This window comes from Pogona vitticeps, chromosome 1 (genome assembly GCF_051106095.1).
Source record: "Pogona vitticeps strain Pit_001003342236 chromosome 1, PviZW2.1, whole genome shotgun sequence".
Lineage (NCBI taxonomy): Eukaryota > Metazoa > Chordata > Lepidosauria > Squamata > Agamidae > Pogona > Pogona vitticeps.
The window spans coordinates 284,506,721-284,526,975 of record NC_135783.1 but is presented as its reverse complement, the minus strand read 5'-3'; the positions used below and the strand labels follow the sequence as shown (position 1 = coordinate 284,526,975).

The following is a 20,255-nucleotide window of genomic DNA, read 5'->3' as shown; positions in this document are numbered from 1 at the left end:
AAGTCGATCTGTTTGAATCAATAGAACCTATGGAGGAGCTGACCCACCAAATCCACACTAATTCAGTGCACCTATTCTAGTGCAGCTTGCCACACTAAGCAAAAAATTAAAAATTAAAAAAATTCAGTGAGTGTTATGGACAAAATCTGATTGAGTGTTCACACTGAATAAAACTCTGCAAGCCTGCCATTTCCATTGCACAATCCCCTCATGACACACTAGGAATGACACATACATTCAGTCTTTGCAAAGCCTTCTGGAAAGGGAAGAACCACTTCCACAAATGCGTAATGCATTTTAGGATGCTACCTTCTGGTGGTTAGGAATGATACAGTGGGGTCTTGACTTAAGAACGGCTCGAGTTAAGAACATTTTGACTTAAGAACCGCTCTCACAGGAAAATATTGACTTGACTTACATACTTAGATTTGAGTTAAGAACTGGAAAAAAAACATGTGGGAGGCAGGGAAAGTGCAAAATGTGAACTTTCAGCTAACTGTTGGCCAGTGAAAAGGGTGCCTGTCTGCTTCCTCACTCCTCCCAGCTTTTAGAGAGTGGATTGGAAGTCTTCAGACTGCCTGGTACTGCCTGAACTGTATTTTCCCTGCCTTCCCTGAACCTTTCTTGACCTAAGAAAAAAAGAAACAAAATATCCCCCTCTAGTGGTCGAAGGCAGAATAGCAGCTTCCCATTAGTTTCTATGGACGGAAAAGAGCAGATACGGATCAAATGGTTTTCAATGCATTCCTATGGGAAATGCAGATTTGACCTGAGAACTTTTTGACTTGAGAACCACCTTCCAATACGGATTAAGTTCTCAAGTCAAGACCCCACTGTATAGCTTTTTGTACTGCCACAGGCAATGTGGCTATGGAAAAGATGACTCAAAAACTACACTATAACTTAAATGGAGATTAAGTACAGTTAATTGAAAGTCGAGGTCTTGGCATACTGTTTTAAAAGTAATAACTGTCATGAACAAAGAATCCATAGTGGGCATGTAAAAAAAGAGTTAGAAAAGGTTGACTCATTTTTTATCAACTGGCATACACAATTTGGAATACAATTTCTTAGTGTGTTCCTCAAATGTTAACAGTATGAAAAAGAAATTACATTATGATGAAACTCCACATTCAGCTTATGTGACATCAACTAGGGACTGTCTTGCACTTTTCAGAATGGCAGGGGACTATACCACTATTTTATTTCATATTCTTTAAGACATCCCCTTGCCAGCTATAAACTGAAGGAAGGGGTAAGTAGCAAACAAAATGAGCCCACTTAGAATAGAAATTTGTGAAAGATAGTTGAACTTGTCAACACAAGTATTTATCTAGGGAACTGAGAGGGTTTAATTTAATTCAGATCTACAATTGAATGATTTCTTTGATAGGAACACACTGTAATTACATTTAATTATAGATATACCACTAGCAGTAGTACAGTTGTAATTAATGGAGTGCCAGTATGTCAGCAAGCCTCCATTTTATCAGTTTATAACTACTGTATTCTAACACAGAAACATTTTGTGTATCTTTAAGAAGGACGTTGGATAAAACATTTGTTCAAATCTGTATAGTTTTAGCAAGGCTCTGACACATTTTGTGGTGATTCCATTGTGATACAAAATACAATGACACCCAATTCAAGCATTCTGGGCATGGAGAAGGAGCTAAGAAGTACACTTTGCATTATAGACTTCCACGGTCAGCCTCCTCTCCTTGACATGAATGGATTGCAAAATAGCTGTAATTGCATTGGGTAGAACATGGTTGCAGACCCCCTAAATATTGAGGATGTCAACAACACAAGAGGGTCCCAGTCCTGTGAAGATCTGTAATAGAGTTCCTTGAATTGTGGGTTGCATGTCTGTACAATCCTGAACACACCCAATCTCATCAAATTTTGGAAAGTAAGTAGGGTTAAGCCTGATAAATTCTTGAATGGAAGATCACCAGCTAATACTAGAGTTCTTGAGGTAGGGCTAGGAATAGACCCTGACTGAAAGTTGATAATACTGGGTTAGATGGGCCAGTAGCCTTGCTCTGCATCAAGCAGCTCCCTATCAGTGGTTACAGGGCTTTTGTAGATACTCCCTGTGGAGGGGATGACACTAGAGCACCCACCTCAGTGTCTTTACAAACTTCCAAAAATATAATGTCAGAATAGGTCTAAAGAGGAGGCGATTTATGAAGTGTGCTCTTCCTATGCAATATCTGAGAAACAAGATAGTTGACAAAAACAGTCATAGTATCTGATCGCCAAAATCGGGGAGGTGTTGGTTGCTTTTTTAGGCTGGGATTCTCTGTATCCAGACATTGCTTTGAGATTACCAGTTGGTCAACTACAGTAGCATATGGGGAAGAGAGGACAGAAGAGACATAAGAACTCTTAATGTAAAGCTGTTGGGACTGGTTGTGTGGACTAGATTCATCCACACTGCATGGAAACCTATTATGCCAACGCTATCACTTTGAGGTGCAAATTGTTACAAGTTAAGAAATCTCCATCCTTATCTTTTGCGTATGGAGTCATGAGACTCTGGGGGCAAAAGGTAATGTCTACAGGGATTTCTTAACATATAATAAATAGCATATAAAAGTTGCACTTTTTGTGTAATTGCACAGCAGGATTTCAGCCAGTTTTAGTTCTATTTGCAGTTTTGCATGAAATGTTTGTATTTACTTATGCTGAAAGTATACTGCCTACTAGGTTTTGTTCTTATTTGGCAGGCTACATGCCGATGGCACTATTAAAAACAAAAATATTTTTGTGCCTGTAAGACCAACAAATTTATTTCATTGAATCCACTTCTTAATGCACATGATAGAATCCACTTCTTAATACACATGAAGTGGATTACCTGCTCATGAAGTGGATTCTAGCTGTTTTGTTTTTTTAAATATAAGTGGTAAAGTTGCCAAAGTACTTTAGTTATTATTTTATTTTTATTGTTGGTATCGTAGGACCACTATATCTGTGGAATCAGTACCTGCAATTTCATTTATCTGCTGCCTGAAAAAAAATAACATTAAAAAAACCCTGCCAGAAATAGGTTTCAAAGTTGTATCACCAGGACAGACCACTAGCTGGAAACAGAGACTATGCTATATACAGCTTAAGGGGAATGAACGTGTGGCCTGACATATCTGAGGGAAGCAGCTTCCAGTGAAATGGAGAAGCCATATTGGAAGGGGGCAGGGAGAGGCAGCAGTTTCTAGTTTCAGGGAAGCCTGTTTTGCAAACAGGAGGGCAGGAAACCCAGTCTTTTGGCAAGACTAGGCTAGGGCTCCCTCTCTCAACTAAGTGCAGACACGAAAGAAACTGGAAGTAAGTGCTTCACTTATCTGCTATTTCTGGCATACAACGGGTGGGCAGATCTTGGAATTTATCTGCTGTGGTATCACAGTCCTACTGTATTGCTGAAACAGACTAATACGGGTTGCTTCCGAAAAAATATTTTTCAACAGTTTCTTGTCAAATCCATGCATCTTAGCTTGTGGAACTCAAATGTATATAATGTGCCTCTATTTCTAAATTCTTCCATCAGCACAACATTTTTGATATACCTATTGTAAATATCACTGAAAAAAAATCAATCAATACATCTGCTACCTAGATTTGATATATTTAATCCTATAGTAATGCATTTGACAATGACATTATTCATTTTAAAAAGCTGTGGTTCGCATATTGATACTGTACTCAACATAGTTGCACATGCATCAGGTGGCCAGAAGCACACTGGTCTTGTTGTAACTTGCCATAGCTCATGCACATAGGGTTTGTGGAACTTGCCATAGCAAATGCCTGTATGCCTCTTGGTCATTTGCCTGGTCACACAGCCAATTAAGCAGCCCAAAACCCTTTCTGGCACCTCCTTAATTACCAATGGCAGGTTACCCAAACCTTATTAAAACAAAAATAGAATTTTGGCCTCTACCTTGAAAATTCCTCTTTTGTGGCCCTACAGTATTTGAGAGCATGCATATGAATATTAAATATAAGTAATTGGTTCTCTTCATCACAATTTCTTGTGTATATTTTGCAGTTCAGTTTTGGGGGCCCTCTTTTGGGCTCAAATTCATATCATGGGGGAACCAATCCACAGTCATCAGGCAAACGGACTTGGCCTATTACATGCCTTATATTCTCATTTAAACTAGAGATCAAGTCTGTTGTTATGCAACGCCATCATATTTTACACACACTGGTGTGGAAAAAAATTGCCTTGTGTCAAAAGCGGGAGGAAAAAAATTTGGAAGGGATAGAGAAACAGGAAAATTGCTATTGTCTCACTTAGAAAAACAAAGAGACAAAGTCAAAGATGAAGACCAGGCTTCCCACTTGAGATTGAATTTACTCCACACACTGTTAACATGATTCTGGTCTGTCAGCTTGGTGAGAAATTTCTGTGGTGCTGAAGCTACACACATCACTATGACATTCAGTATATATCATCAGCTATCATCAGTTTTGCAGATGCTAGCCAGCAATCTATTAGGTTTTCATGCATGTGGAAGAGGAAATGTGGAAGCTGTTACTGCTGGTTGACAGCTCCCTGGTTGCATGCTTGGTCATATGCCTGGTATATACCTGGCATCCTCTTCATTAGCCACAGCCATGGCATTTTCCATATTTCCACAGGTGTCCAAATACAGTATGATTCTGGTTTCTGTTTTATATGCAAGTGTAAAAAAAAAACACGTTTGGGGGCTGAATCAATGAAATGTATGTACTGTATATCTAAAACACTGTCAGCAAACCATCTCCACTTGCACTTGATCAAAAATGCCTCCTTGCAGCTCTTTTCTGGCTTGGTTATCTTCTGCACCTAAATTAGATTCCCATATTTTGCACCCAAAAACCTTACATGGGTTTACTACATCTTACATCCTGCCCTTTTCTTCCAGCTACCCACTCTGAACAAGTTTCCACACTTTTAATTCTTATTGCAAGCAGTGTCTTAACAACTTTTCCAGGAAATGATCATGTTTCTCATTCTAGTGCTTGCTTCCCCTTCAGCTCCATCACCCTTCCCAACATCTTACACATCTTTTCTTACCATTCTGCAAAAATGGATCTGAAAGAATGCAAGATGTATAAATGGTACTTCCAGGTACTTCCATGGCAAATGAAACTTCTCCAATACCACAGTTGAGGCCCATTGAGAGTCACTCTGTGACCTTCTGGACCAGCCTGAGAGCGTCTAAAAGCTTGTTCTAATGTGCCTGTTTTAATTCCAGGTTCCTAAAATGTCATTTTTAGCCACAAAAGAAATGTGAGGAAAGCATGTTATAAAACAATATATAAAAAGGGGGATTTTGGCCATGACAATCAAGTCCTCATCGGGTAATAAACTTGAGAATTTTCTGACATATTAACCATTATTGGTGGCGGGCAAGCCCTGGGAGACCTCCCTGGGGGTCCCTGCCACTGCTATCAGCACCTTCGGAGGTCTCAAAGGGCTTTCCCCCCAACATCGGAGGAAGCCGTTTGAGACCTGCAAAGGCAAAAAGGCAGGGAGAAAGGGCAGGAAATTTTAATTTCCACATATGTCTGTCATGTTTTCAGAGGATAGACATTGCATTTTGATACATCTGGAGAACACTGGGTTGATATATATATGTATTGTATGTGGGGTTCACAAGTGTTTAGTTCAAAGGCTAGCGTTAGACTTAAATTCTGTTCCATGGGCATGGGGAGAAAAGGAACACAAGGAACATTCTGTACTCCAGTAAAACCTCCATTATGCTGACTCAACAGCAAGTCTATAGATCTGTGTCACTTACATTCAACAAGCACTTTCCAAAGTCCCATTTTCCCATCGTCTCATTTCGTATGCCATTTTGCCATCCCATTGAGTGAGCTGAGATGGAAATTATGTAAAACATGCTTATCTCTGAGGATCAATTTATTATGGAAAATGTATAAATATTACAGTCTTGGAGCAATTATAGTGCAATTATGATGCAATTCATTATGAAGTGTGTACACATGTAATAATACCAAGCATTTTTCATATTTATGCATGTTTTTATAGATATTGAATACGACAAAATTGAATCATTTACTCCAATAATCTTTATTTCCCACCATAAATTGCTTGTACATCATCTATTTAATTCATGCAATTATTCATCATGTTCATGAAATTTTAAAAAATGAACCCATAATCTACTAGGACAGTTGGTACAATCTTAGTTTTGTATTGAGAAATGGGGGCTAATGATGGGCGTAGGGGCTGCTGCCACATGATTATTTCAAATTACATCTATTGGCATGATTTGCTTATGCTGCAGGGAATCCACATGTTTATGAAATACCACAGAATGCACAAAGAGAAGTTATGCAGATTTCTTGGGAATAAAGATGCTCTAATTATCTGTGATCTTTTTATATTCAATGCAAAATATTGCAGAACCGCTGCTGTTCAAGTGGTCCCAAAGAATTCTGGCTGGATCCTGAAACAAGCTGGAAAAGATTAGCACTAGACGTCCAAGGAACCACAGGATTTGAAAACTGATGGACAACTGAGACAACAGTAAGTAATGTTCAACAATGATTCCAAGATGCACAGAGTTTGCAAGTAACAGGCCACAGATAATAAGTTGTTTGTTATTAGTTCCTTGCCCCCAAGGAGGTGGAGGGACCTAAATAATCAGCCAGGGTTCAAAAGGTAACTTGTGCTTCTGAAAGTGGAATGGGATAAATAGATGACATTGGCTGCATACCTTGGAATGCACACAGGATTAATTAGTGGCAATTTACTCCCACGACTTCCACCATTTCTCTTATTCAAGTGCAAAATGTACCAGGGCCCCCCAGGGAGTCATATGTCCTCCCCCCCAGAGAATGGCTGGTCTAAGCAAAAGATTAGTATTCTTTCCACTTGAAAAGCAAAATACATATACATAGCAAGCACTAAAAGACCAACAAATTGGGGGGGGGGGTTGTGTTTGTTTGGCCAGTAAATAACTATTGCTAGTTAAGATCCAGCTGGAAGGATCTTAATTTGGGATAACTTTATTCCTCTTAAAGAACAGATGTAGTTTTAGCAGTTAAATTATCTCTACATGATTGTTATCTCACTAAATGATAGAGCACTGGCTCATGACTCTGCCTTGAGATTTTTTAAAATAATGAGTTACTTTTTTGTCAGCGTTGAGAAATGGGAATGTATGCATGCAGGGATGAGGGCTCTGTATCAATATAGAAGAGTGTGCCCTTTCCTGGCCTCCCACAAGAACAAGATGGGGATCTGATTTTCCCTTTATTTTTCCCTATTTGAGTTTATTTTTCTGCACAGGAAATTGCCAGATTCTGCACAATTTAATGCCCTTTTCTTTGGATTCTGTGTAGGAATTATAACAATCCTACATGTTATGGTGTTTCTTCTGAGCTTTTTAGGTGAATCCTGCATAGGATACATAGCATGGCATGCAGGAGTTGTATAATTCCTGCATATTTTGGCACTTTTTCAGAAAGAAGTGATTACAAAATTAAAAAAAAAAACCATGGGATTTATTGGAGAAAAATATTGCTCAGAGGAATCTTGCTACAAGAAGACAGATTTCTCTCTCTCTCTCTCTCTCTCTCTCTCTCTCTGAGAGTCTTAAAAAACCAATTTATAGGGAGAATTAAAGTTATAATGTAAATAGTTTTAAACTATTGCACTACGGCAGATCAGGCTTTTTTCCAAGAAAATTGAAAGAAGATAAACAACATACCACGCAAAAGAGCAATAATTGAAGAGAAAATGGAGCAAAATTATATATGCAAAACATTAAAAAATGCTACAGCAAATAACACATATTATCACTGGGAGGAATAAAACTTCCCTCCTCCATACACCCCTTAACAGGGAGAATTTTTTTTGAAATGTCACATAAACTAGCGTTTTAATTCAAATAATGGAAATAGTGAAAAATAACAAGGGTTGCTGTTATGTTTCATGCAGTTTTAAGGATTAGATGCATCAGAAGAGTTGTTTGCATCTAAAAAACCCACCAAAAAAAACCCCAATCGGTTGATCTTTTGGTGCTTGCTATGTATATGTATTCTGCTCTTCAAGGGCAAAGAATACCTTTTTTGCTAAAACTAATTATTCTCAATGGGGGGCCCTAGAACATTTGAAGAGGGGCCATAGTCTGGGAACATCTCTTCACACGCCACGTTATAAGGTTCATTATGCGACTAATATACTGTATTTTTCTGTGTATAAGACTATACTTTTGTCTAAAATCTTTAGACTAAAAATTGAGGGTTGTCTTATACACGGAAGTAAGCTGAGGAGAGTACAAAAACAAGTGGAGGGGAAAGCAGGGATCAAATTGTTCCTGCAGGATTTTGATCCCTGCTTTCCCCTCCACTTGCTAATCCTTAGCAAAAAGAAAGCCAGGATTAAAGTGCTGCAGGATCGCTTTGATCCCTGCTTTTCCCTCTGCTTGCTAAATCCCATGGGGCTTAACAAAAGGAGTGGGGAAAGAATCAAAGCAATCCTGTGGCTGTATAAGGGGGAAATGATCAAAATGATCGTGCAGTTGCGGGAGTGCTTTGATCTCTTTTCCCCTCCTTTTGCTAAGCCCCACGGGGCTTACACGAAGGGAGAAAGCAGGGATCAAAGTGGTCTTGCAGTGCTTTGATCCCTTTCCCCCTTCACTTGCTAAGCCCCACTTCTTTCTTCTTTCTTTTATTAGACTTTTACCCCGCCCCCCCACAAAGTCTACTCGGAGCAGCTTACGTACACAATAAAAACACAACAGTATAAGAAACATAATAAAATCCTTTGAAAACTCAAAACTTAACACTTATTTCTAAAAACATTGCCAAGATGGAGTAGTTAAGGAAACAGAAAATAAAAATCAGTTAATTGACTGGAGGGAAGGCCTGCCTAAAGAGCCAGATTTTTAAATGGCTTTTGAAAACACCCAGCGATGGTGCCAGACGGATTTCAGTTGGGAGCCTATTCCATCGCCGAGGGGGCACTGCTAAGAAGGCCTGGTTTCTTGTTCTTTCTTTCTGGGCCTCTCTCAGCGTTAGGCCCCTCAGCTGTCCCTGCTGGCTATGTCGAGTGATTCACGTAGATCTAGGTGGGAGAAGACGATCTGCCAAGTATCGAGGTCCCAAACTGTTTAGGGCTTTGTACGTCATCATTAGCACTTTGAAATCAATGTGGAAATGGATGGGCAACCAGTGCAGAGCAGCCAGAGTGGGGGAGATATGCTGATATTTTTCTCACTGCACTAAGAAGCCTGGCTGCCGCATTTTCGATTTCTTAATTTTGGGTTAGAAAAGTGGGGGTGTCTTATACATGGGGACATCTTATACACGGAAAAATACGGTAATCCTGATTTGGCCTTTTTTTTTTTCATATTGTGTTTATGGCCGTGACCCAAAAAAGGTTGAGAATGACTAGCACAAACTGTTTGTAAGGAGGTCTTAAAAATAAGATACAGAGGTCTGTGTCTTGCTCTCACTTCAAAGTGTCCATGTCATGGGCCTTCAGATTCTCCACTAATATGTCACATTGGCTTGAGAAAGCCTAAATCATAAGGGACCAAAAATTTGGAGTAATTCTTCTCATCTGTAAAGATATGCCAGGACATTGTTCTTAAGAAACAGACCAGGATTTTCTCTGAATAATGGGTGGGAAAGTTCATAATTATCAAAATGAGCTGGCTACATGTAGTCTGCTTTAAAAACAAAACAAAACCTCCAACCAAGTCTAAAAAGAACAAACAAAGAAGATAGAAGTTCTGCACGGAGCCATCTCAGGGATGTTCATGCTCATACAAACAAGATGACTTTTATTCCTTAAGACCTCTACAAAGTTGGTTGGACTCTCATTTGATGTATGGTTTCCAGAACTTGCCAAAGAGCAATAGTGACTAATTAATGAGATACCAGAGTACATATACCAGGGACGTGGTGGTACTGTGGGTTAAACCGCAGAAGCCTCAAGCTGGACATGACTGGACTAAATGTCAAGGAGAACCTTTACCTTTAGGGTGCTTAAAAGTCTACCAGTCATATGTATGCATAGCTACACAAAGAAGGCTTGCCCCAGTTCCTCACTGTCAGCTGCAATTATCCCCAGCCAGTTATGCAAATTACTTACACAAACATGGATAAGATTATTTTTGTTATTTATTCAAGGAATAAAAATAATAATCTGTGCATGTGCAAAGCATTTTGGTTATTCTGAATGTTAGAATTAATCACCTGTAAGCAATGATGTCATTGCACTATGTAATTGGCCGTTAACGCAATGACATTTTATTTATTTATTTATTTATTTATTTATTTATTTATTTATTTATTTATTTATTTATTTATTTATTTATTTATTTATACCCCGCCCATCTAGACAGATAGTCTACTCTGGATGACATCATTGCATACAGGCCATTAATTTCAGCAGTTGCAAATCTTCCAAATTAGCACAAACATGGTATCCAGTACTGTTTTCTACAATCACCTACACAACCCCTGCGGCAGCAATTTTCACAACCTGTTGCACAAGAAGGCATACTGAAAAACCACTACTGGAACCACATGACCCAACATAACTGAGATAGTATGGATCTTCATTCCATTTACAGTGGTGCCGCGCTTTACGATTGCTTCACAATGATGTTTTTGCAATTGCTATTGCGATCGCAAAATGATGTTTCAAAGAGCGATTTTCGTTTGATGATGATAGGTTCGCATTACGACGATCTAAAAACAGCTGATTTTAAGGTTTCAAAATGGCTCCCCGCTATGCAAAATGGCTCCCCGCTGTTTTTAGGACGGATCTTTCGCTTAACAGGGATCGGAAAATGGCCGTCCTATGGAGGATCTTCGCTGGATGCTGAGGTATTTTGCCCATTGGAACACATTGAATGCATTTCAATGTTTTTTCTTTCGTCGTTTGACGACTATTTCGCTCTACAGCGATTTCTCTGGAACGGATTATCCTCATCAAGTGAGGCACCACTATATATTATATTGGAGCTAGGTCAAGGGTCAAATGGAAGTTTGATTTAGATGATGATGTGTGTCATTCTTGCCATTCATCTTGCACCTGCTCCTCAACTCCGTGCTGTTTTCATTGCATAGGCCCCTTGACTTCTCCTAAATGTCCTACTGCTTTGGCTGTTACTTCAGCAGTGTACTTTTTTGGTGCAGTTTTCACAATCTTTTTTAAAAAAAAAAATAGCTAGCCTTCCTTTACAAAATAAATCAGGTCTTTAAATTCTGTGCCAGAAAGACTTCTCTTTTCAACACAGATTTTCTTGTTATGTAAAGGCATGGTTGATGTAGTGAAAACAGTCCTGTGTCTTTGGGCAGGGAAGTTTACATTTTCACCAACAGCAAAAGTTTTGTCCATAGTTGTTCATATTGTTCATGTATTTGCCATGTAGATAATAAGAAATAGCTTCCATTCTTATAAAAATTAGCATTTTAAAGAATAATAGAGGTCTTCTCCTGTTAATTGTGTTTCACCATGACAACATGTCCAGATAATTTTGCCTTCTTTTTAAAACTTCAACAACCAAGGAAAGACAAGGAAAGATAAATACCAGTGGCCTCAATTTGGCTTGTGGTCTACAATCTTGGACAGTAAAGTGATAAAAAGCACTCTAATTGATTACACTATAGATGACCAGCTTATGTATGAGGCATTATTCTATCCTGTTTTACAACTGGGCCAAGAAAACTCTCTCTACCTTCGTCACTGCATGTAGAGATTACTAATGAAGCCCTGTTGCATCAGAAGGGCAGTGGTAGTGGTGGGATCTATTTATTTATTTATTTTATTTCTATCCCGCCTATCTGGTCATATTAGACCACTCTAGGCGGCTTACATTCAAAAACAACAATATAATTTTTAAAAATCATTACAGCTGAACGGAAATAAAATCAGAGAAAATATATATAAAAAAAAAAGAAAAGAAAAGTTGTCAGGGGTTAACTGTTGGGAAGGCCTCCCTATACATCAGTGTTTTTAGTTGTTTCTTAAAAATACCCAGCGAAGGGGCCGCGCGGATCTCAGGAGGTAAGTTGTTCCAGAAGCGAGGAGCCACCGCCGAGAAGGCCTGATTTCTAGTCTTTTCCTTCCGGGCCTCTCTCGGCGTTAGGCTCCTCAGCCTCACCTCCTGGCTCGCACGAGTGACACGGGTAGATCTTGGTGGGAGAAGGCGTTCCACCAAGTATCGAGGTCCTAAACCGTTTAGGGCTTTATAAGTGAGCATCAACACTTTGAAGTTGATGCGGAATCGGATGGGCAGCCAATGCAATGCGGCCAGAGTGGGCGAGATATGTTGGTATCTTCTCACACCACTAAGTAATCTGGCCCCCGCATTCTGCACCACCTGTAGTTTCCGCAGCAGCCTCAAAGGTAGCCCCACATAGAGCGCATTACAGTGGTCTAATCTTGAGATTACGAGCGCATGCACCAAGGTAGTGAGAGCCCCAACATCAACATAAGTGGTGGGATATTAAGGACAAATTTCTATGGAATTTTGTCCTTAATATCCCACCACTTATGTTTTTAAAAATATTTGATGTCTTAGTTATATCCAGGCTGGATTACTGTAATGCACTCTGTGTGGAGTTGCCCTTGTAAAGTATTCAGAAACTCCACTGGCTGCTGATTCATTTCTAGGCACAATTCAATGTCCTGGTTTTAACCTCTATAGCACTAAACAGCTGGAGTCCAAGCTATCTCAAAGACCACATCTCCCTTTATGAGCACACCACCTTTATGAGGTGTTAAGATCATCAGAGGAGGCCTTGTGCTCATCATCACCACCTTCACAGGTGCGTTTGGTAGGGATATGGAGTAGGACCTTCTCTGTCACTGCACCCAAACTCAGAAACTCCCTCCTATACTGCTCAGTATGATATGGCTATAAGTTCTAATTTAGAAGCTGTATGTTTGTATAAAACGCAAGTATAAAAAAAGAATAAAAAGTTAAAGAGGAGTATTGCCATGTTGAATATTGTCCTATACACACATTTTCAGAATTAAGTCTAACAGAATTCAGTAAGGCTTACTTCCAAGTAAGTAAGTAGAGAACTGCAGCATCAATCAGTAAAACCACACCATTAAAACTATCAATTAAAACATTTAACAGCACAGTGGAATAGAAAGTTGGATCGCACTGTTGAAAATACGTTTATTCTCAGCTAGTATAATACAAATCCTTACTTCAAGCTCCACTTGCCTATTTAGTTTCAGTTGTCTTGGATACCCAGTTGAGAAGTCAGGTGAAGTAAAGTGATCTGACCCAAATTTCACCCTTAGGGGGGGCAAAACATTCAACTGGTATCAAAGACAAAAGACAAGTGAACTTCATGCTTTTAACTTCTGGCAAGGGAATTTCAGAGAAATGAAAGATAGATACTGGGCTTTATTTTCCTTTGGGCTGCTTCAGATTCACAGGGTTTGCAATATCTGCATGAAGTCACAGATTTTATAACGTTAAACATTAGTTAAAGCTCCTGCTTTTTACAGATAATTTCAGAAACCTTCTTAAACAGCTTATTATTTTATTTAATGTACCAACGACTATACGTATTTTCCCCAAACTTCTATAATTTCCAGAAACTCTCTCAGAAAAGCCTCTAAAACTTTAATATTGTAGAAACCCCTCTAGAAGCCACCAACATGGTCCTCTAAACTAAATCACAGATTTGGATCACAAGTGAAACATATATAAAATATGTTCAAAAGCTGTTTTAGTCTCCATGGTGACTCCTGAAAAATGTTCCAGACTGAGAGTCAGGGAATCCTGCTGAATGAGTAGCATGAACTCTGGTGTGAAGCACTCCTTAAAAACCAGGTGAAGGCAACTTCATTCTGTGTGAAAAATTTGATCGCATCACAGAATTCATTCCATTCAACAGGGTCTGCTAATCATAATCAGTCTTGGGCATTTAATCTGGAATAGTTATTACCGTAAATCCATTCAATCTGTGTGGTTGTAGCTCTTACCATGTCAGGGGTCTTTTGGGACAAACAAACAGAAAAGGCTGTTTGTTTGTCCCAAAAGCCGAGATCTTTTCAATGCTGTAACAGAAGTAAAGAGATCAGCAGTATCCATTCCAAACATTGTGTTTTAAGTTCTTCCTATTTTGGAGATATTTCAAGAGAGAAAAAACAAGCAAACGCATCCATCCACCCAAAGGCGGTTCTAAGAAAACTGATTTTGAGATATAACCCAGCCAATAATTTAAGTTAGGAAATTAATTGTATCTGTGTAGAATTTTCATGTTTCTAGCTTTCACCACTTTGGAGATCTTCACATGCTTTCTGAACAAATTAAATTTGAAAAAAACTCATATTAAAAATATGTAAGCAGCACCCAAATAGAAGAGTCAATTGTTCCTAACTCATGGAGGAAATAATTTAGTAAAGTAATATACTCCATACATATGGGACAAGGTAGTTGTATGGCTCATCTAGTCATATGAGATTAATTTTTCTTAGTGGCTGATCACAGGAAGCCTCTAGCATCTCCCATCCCTATTTTCCTCTTTGCGTTCACACAGGAATACAATTTTCTCCTCCAAGTAGGATTTCACAGTCACTGAATATTGGAGTTGAATCAATTATACGTATACATTTCTCGTAATTTCAGAGTTAATCCAGCAAACTGTTCTTTGAGTAGAAACACGTTCTTGATGCTCAGCAGCAGCACCCAGCACCCACTCAACCTTAGCTTGTCAAAGAAAGCCCTAGTAGAGATAAAAAATGGTTCAATATTCAACAGCAAAAAGGGCAATAACTCATTTCTGATACTAACACATGATATTTCATCCTCCCCACTTCTCTGTTCAGTCACCAGAGTAATGCTGTGATATCTAAATGTTTCACCACTCATTATGATGTTCAACAGTAACATTTCATATGTTGGGTGAGCATATTTCTGAGAAGGACTCCTCTTGAATTGAAAACAAAGCCCTAAGTTATAATTTTCTGCTTTGTGGCAACTTGCAGTTACTGACTGAACCACATAGCAGGTTTACAAGTTTGCCTGTGTGTAAGTGCTGGCATGGTCACAATCATTATCCCAGAGATAACCAGGTCCGGGAATGCCTAGAGAATAGATATTGTGCTACTGTTAGCACAAACACACTGATTAAGGTTACAATTAAGGCTCACAAGATAAATGTATTCCATAATGTGTTTCTTTAGTACAGGACGTAAGAGAGTGAAGGAACATGGATGAAACAGATCGAAGCCAGCCTCTGAACCCACATTCCACTACTATTAACATCGGATCTTAGAAGAATGGCAGAGCTCTGCACTCTTGTTGACTTCATATTCTGGACTTTTAAAGGCACATATGTGCCTTTTTCCTGCTGACTGAAATTAGAATCAGACATTGGAAGTAACTGATTACATGTCGTTATAACAAAAAACTACCTACCGTAAGCAAATGGTACTGTAACTAGTAGTTACATAGTTATTTCTTAGATGTAATGAGTAAAAGCAATTTACTTTCTAAAGTTACTTCTAAAGGGCATTGTACAACATTTCAAAAGGCATTTGGATGGATATTTTTCAGACTTTATGTCATTATTTTAATAGACCTAAGTGCAAGGGATTAATTTCTTGATTTTTATCATTTGTATTGTATTGGTCACTAGAGGGAACTAGAGATTATCTCCTTATATTTTTTCAAGTCATTTGACTGTGATTATGCAACACATTAGTAACATGCAGCGTGCTGAATTACCTGAGTGATCGGAACAATGGAAATGATAACAGTGACCTGGTTCCAAGAAATAACAGTAATAGCTATTGTTACTTTAAAAAAGAAAAGTAGTGGATAAAAATGTCTTTTCGATTGTTTAATTGGGAAGAACAAGAAAATGACAGATACACTCATCAAGACAGAAGCACTGACTTTCTTTCATGCACTGATTTTTAAAAACTCTTTTCCCCAGCATTTAAAGTTAAATGGAGGAAATTATGTTGGTTTCTCTTGGTTGCCTCCCTCCCTCTTGTCCTTCTGGCAACAGTGAAAGACCACCTTTTAAACAACTAATTGGGCTGTTTTTTTTAAAAAAAAATGTGCGCTGGATATGATTATTATTATTATTATTTTATGTGTGTTTTAACAGTTTGAACTGTTTTAATACTGTATGTACTGAATTGTTTCTTAATGCCCTAATTCACTGCCATTTTAGTCAATCTGTTGTTGTCATTTAAAACTTGTGAGCTGCCCTGTGTCCCTTAACTGGAAGAAAGGCAGGAAAGAAATTAAAATAAATAAATAAATGAAAAATAATTTCCAAAATTCACAGAATCATGTCACTAATGTGATGGAAATTACCGTAGTTTCCTCAAAAGTCCTATGTGACAGAAACAGGAACTGAGAGAGCCATTCATCCAGCCCATAGCTTTCAGTGTTTAGGTCTTTAAAAATTGAATTAGAACACTTAGGTCTTCAGCCATGTTCATGGCTGTCAATTAAGCTTGCTGGTTCAGTGTTTGCTGAGAGATGCAGCACTGGCAGGTGTACACTGATACCTTCTGGAAAAACTGGTAGAATTTTAAAAAATGCAAATTATGCAAATAGTTGGCTTATAGTTCTAGGGAATCAAGAAGACAACATCTCAGAATCTTTCTCAGAAAACTGAGAAATTTTGGCTCAGCACTAAATCGCATTCTACGCAATTCAGCATCTTCCCTATGACTCCTAAATGCTTCAGTTTTGAGGAAGCCTATCTCTGAAGATGCCGGCCACAAAGACTGGTGAAACGTCAGGAAGAACAACCTTCAGAACACAGCCAAATAGCCCGGAAAACTCACAACAACCCACTAGATATATTTTATCTCTACTCCAGATGCTTACAGCTTTCCCCTTGTAATTCCTGCAATAGGTATAAGTGAAGGAAGTGCTGTATCCATCCAGCCTGAGGAGAAAATAAAAGCTAATACTTTGCCAGTTTCTTATAAAGCTGTACTTCCCCATGAGGGAACCTTCATTTCCTCCGCCTCATTCTGAGAAACATGTAAATTTTCTTCAGGTTATTCTGTTGAGCTTACCATGATATTGCAAGGTGGCCGGGGTGCCCTTTTTAAATTATTTTTTTTCTGATACACATCTCACTATCACTGTGCCCCTTTCTTGACTGCTCTTATTTATTTATTTATTTATTTATTTATTTATTTATTTATTTATTTATTTATTTATTTATTTATTTATTTTCTTTATATCCCACCTATCTGGTCGGTTAAGACCGCTCTCATTTTCAGATTCAGAAACGGTTTGTAGGAAGAATTGTTTTATGGCATATTTGTAGAAACTTTAGTGGAGATATGCCACACCCCTAATTAGAGTGCTTGATTCCTTGGGAATCCTATAGAGCAGCAGTCCCCAACGTTTTTGGGACCGTGGACTGGCTGAAGGGAGCGAGCTTCATTTGTGGGGGGGCACCCCCGCGCTCACACGACACGGCCCTCACAGGCACAACACACACCCCACATGAGTGTGACGCCCACCATAAGCATGACACACCTCTCATGCAAGAGTGACATGACCACTGTGAGCATGACATGCCCCCCCTCGAGTGTGACACACCCACCATGGGGGGGTTGGAGATCTGTATCTGCGGCCCAGTTCCAGCCAGCCCACGGACTGACACCGGGCTGTGGACTGGGGGTTGACGACCCCTGCTATAGAGAATTATTTTTTTATTTCAAGGGATATGAAACAGAGTTCCAGTAGGAAAATGTCCCTCTTATCCCCACCCTTCAAAATAATTATTTTCCATACCTGGTAAAGCAAAGCAAAATGTGCTGCTTATATACCACCCTACAGTGCTTAAAGCACTCTCTAGATGATTTACAATTTTAATCATCAGGCTACACACTGTCTCTTCCTCCCCCCAGCATGCTGGATGCTCAGTTGACCAGCCTCAGAAGAATGGAAGGTTGAGTCAACCTTGAGCTGATTACCTGAGCCTGGGATTGAACTTTGGTTGTGAGCAGTCTTCACTGCAGTATTGCAGTTTAATTACTGTGCCATGAGGTTCCTTATTGAGGCTCCTTGGTAGGGGAATGTGCTCTGAGCAAGCAAAGCAGAAAAGAATGAGCATTGTTGAAAAGCAAACATAAATTTCTAATTTTTCAATGGCTGTCTCTATGTGTTTGGTGCACAAAAGTTTAATATACTTTTTCCCCAATAGGCAGATAGCTGCTGGGGCCCTGAAAGTAATGGGAGTAGTTTATGTATGTCAGAACCCTATCTATGCGTTAAAGCATAGCACACAAGTGTGGATCTGTATGACAGATTTATCACTGTTCCTAGAAAAGCAGTTATAAGAGCTCCATCCAGCTCAATAAAACTACTGGATAATAATACATTACAATTTATTTTAAAGCAAGATATAAACTTCAGGAAAACAACCTACTTGAAGAATTTTCCCAAGCAAGTGAAAAGGGTAAATTTTAACCAATCATTTAGTCATTAAGCACACTGTGTTATAATTATTAGAAAGAGGATTAGTTAACATTTGTAAGCATTTTGGCTCAAGTCATATTTTCCCCTTTCATTTATTCATGGCAGTTCTCCATATGAAATAGGGGAGATTCAGAAAAGATAATTAAAGTCCTCAAACACTGTTCTCAGTGAGACTTTCTTGGAATACTTTGACTGCAAAGTGTCAAGCTTTCATAGCAGTAACAGTTCTAAATAACTGCAGTTGGCACAGTAATAGATTTTTCAGTGTCAGGAATGGAATTTGAAGACATGTCGTCTTTAGAAATGGATTTTGTCATCTGAAATAGGAGTCATACAATAGCACACTTGATTTTATGAACTTTTTTCAATACTGGCTATTTATCGGAATCCAGCCGTGTCTTCTTAGCACTGCAGACAGAAATCCTTGCAGATATCAATTAACTAAATATCTCACTTGGCTGATATTCACTCACTGAAGCAACATCTCAAGCTGAACGTGGAAGAGACAGAGCTGATAATATTTCCACTCAGATTCTGCCCATCTGTCATGACGCAGTCCCACAGATGACACCAACCTATGCCTTCCCATGTATAAATGGCCCCTCATATGGAAGCTTCCTCAGCCATCACAAATGACAGTTCAATTGGGGCTCTACCTAATTACATGCTCCTGTGTGTGCATGCATGCACAGACACATACAACCAGCTTTAGAGAGAAAAAAATGTCCTTTTTGTTTTCTACACAGGAAAAGGTATAAAGATGTCCTCTTCTTATGAGGAGAATGAAGAAAATTAGATAACTGTGAAAGCAAGGTGTCTGCAGAAATATTCGCTTTAAAAAAACCCCTTCTAAATAGGCATAGGAGTTTTGATTTCTGGACTTCAAACGCTATAATTGTCCATTCTTGGAGTTCCACCTGTCAGACAGACACTTACCAACATCTAAATATGGCTCACCTGGGAGAAAGGCCTAGGTAGACCTAATTACACCTAACTTTCTATGCAAAAATGAAACCGCCTCCCTGCTAGCTGGGAGCTTCCTTTGTGAACAGGAAATTAGGTAAGGTTTGGTACAGCTTGGCCACAAAGCCTTCCATCTTAGGCCCTTCTCCCTGGTAAATCATATTTAGGTATTGATAAGTCAGGTGGAACTCAGAATGGAGAATTATGACATTTGTATTATTATTATTATTATTATTATTATTATTATTATTATTATTATTATTATTATTATTATTATTATTATTATTATTATTATTATTAGTAGTAGTAGTAGTAGTAGTAGTAGTAGTAGTAATAATAATAATAATAATAATAATAATAATAATAATAATAATAATAATAATAATAATAATAATAATAATAATAATAATAATAATAATAATAATAATAATAATAAAATCTCATGTTTACTTCTAAATTCTTGGTTTGATTGAACTATGTAAATTTGGCAGATTCAGGAGTCCCCCCCCCTTTTTTTTTTCTTAACAGAATCAGAGGTGTATTCTGGAAGGCTTTCATGGCCAGGATCCAATGGTTGTTATAGGTTTTTCGGGCTGTTTGGCCATGTTCTGAAGGTTTTTCTTCATTTTCTGTGGCTGGCATCTTCAGAACACAGCATTCTAGCTCCTGTCCTCTGAAGATGCCGGCCACAGAGACTGGTGAAACGTTAGGAAGAAAAACCTTCAGAACACGGCTGAACATCCCCAAAAACCTACAGCAATCATCAGACTCAGAGGTACTGGAAGGCTACAGAGACCATCCAAAATAATTTAGAAAATAGTGTAACTT

At 38.6% G+C, this 20,255-nt stretch overlaps 1 long non-coding RNA gene across 1 annotated transcript; it reads left to right on the top strand.

Annotated features, from left to right (window-relative positions):
- The first annotated feature begins 5,123 nt into the window (after positions 1 to 5,123).
- On the top strand, positions 5,124 to 18,771 carry LOC110082917 (uncharacterized). The gene is made up of 2 exons (XR_002301195.3): positions 5,124 to 6,544; positions 15,188 to 18,771. It is a non-coding gene; the product is annotated as an uncharacterized LOC110082917 (long non-coding RNA).
- Positions 18,772 to 20,255: the final 1,484 nt, after the last annotated feature.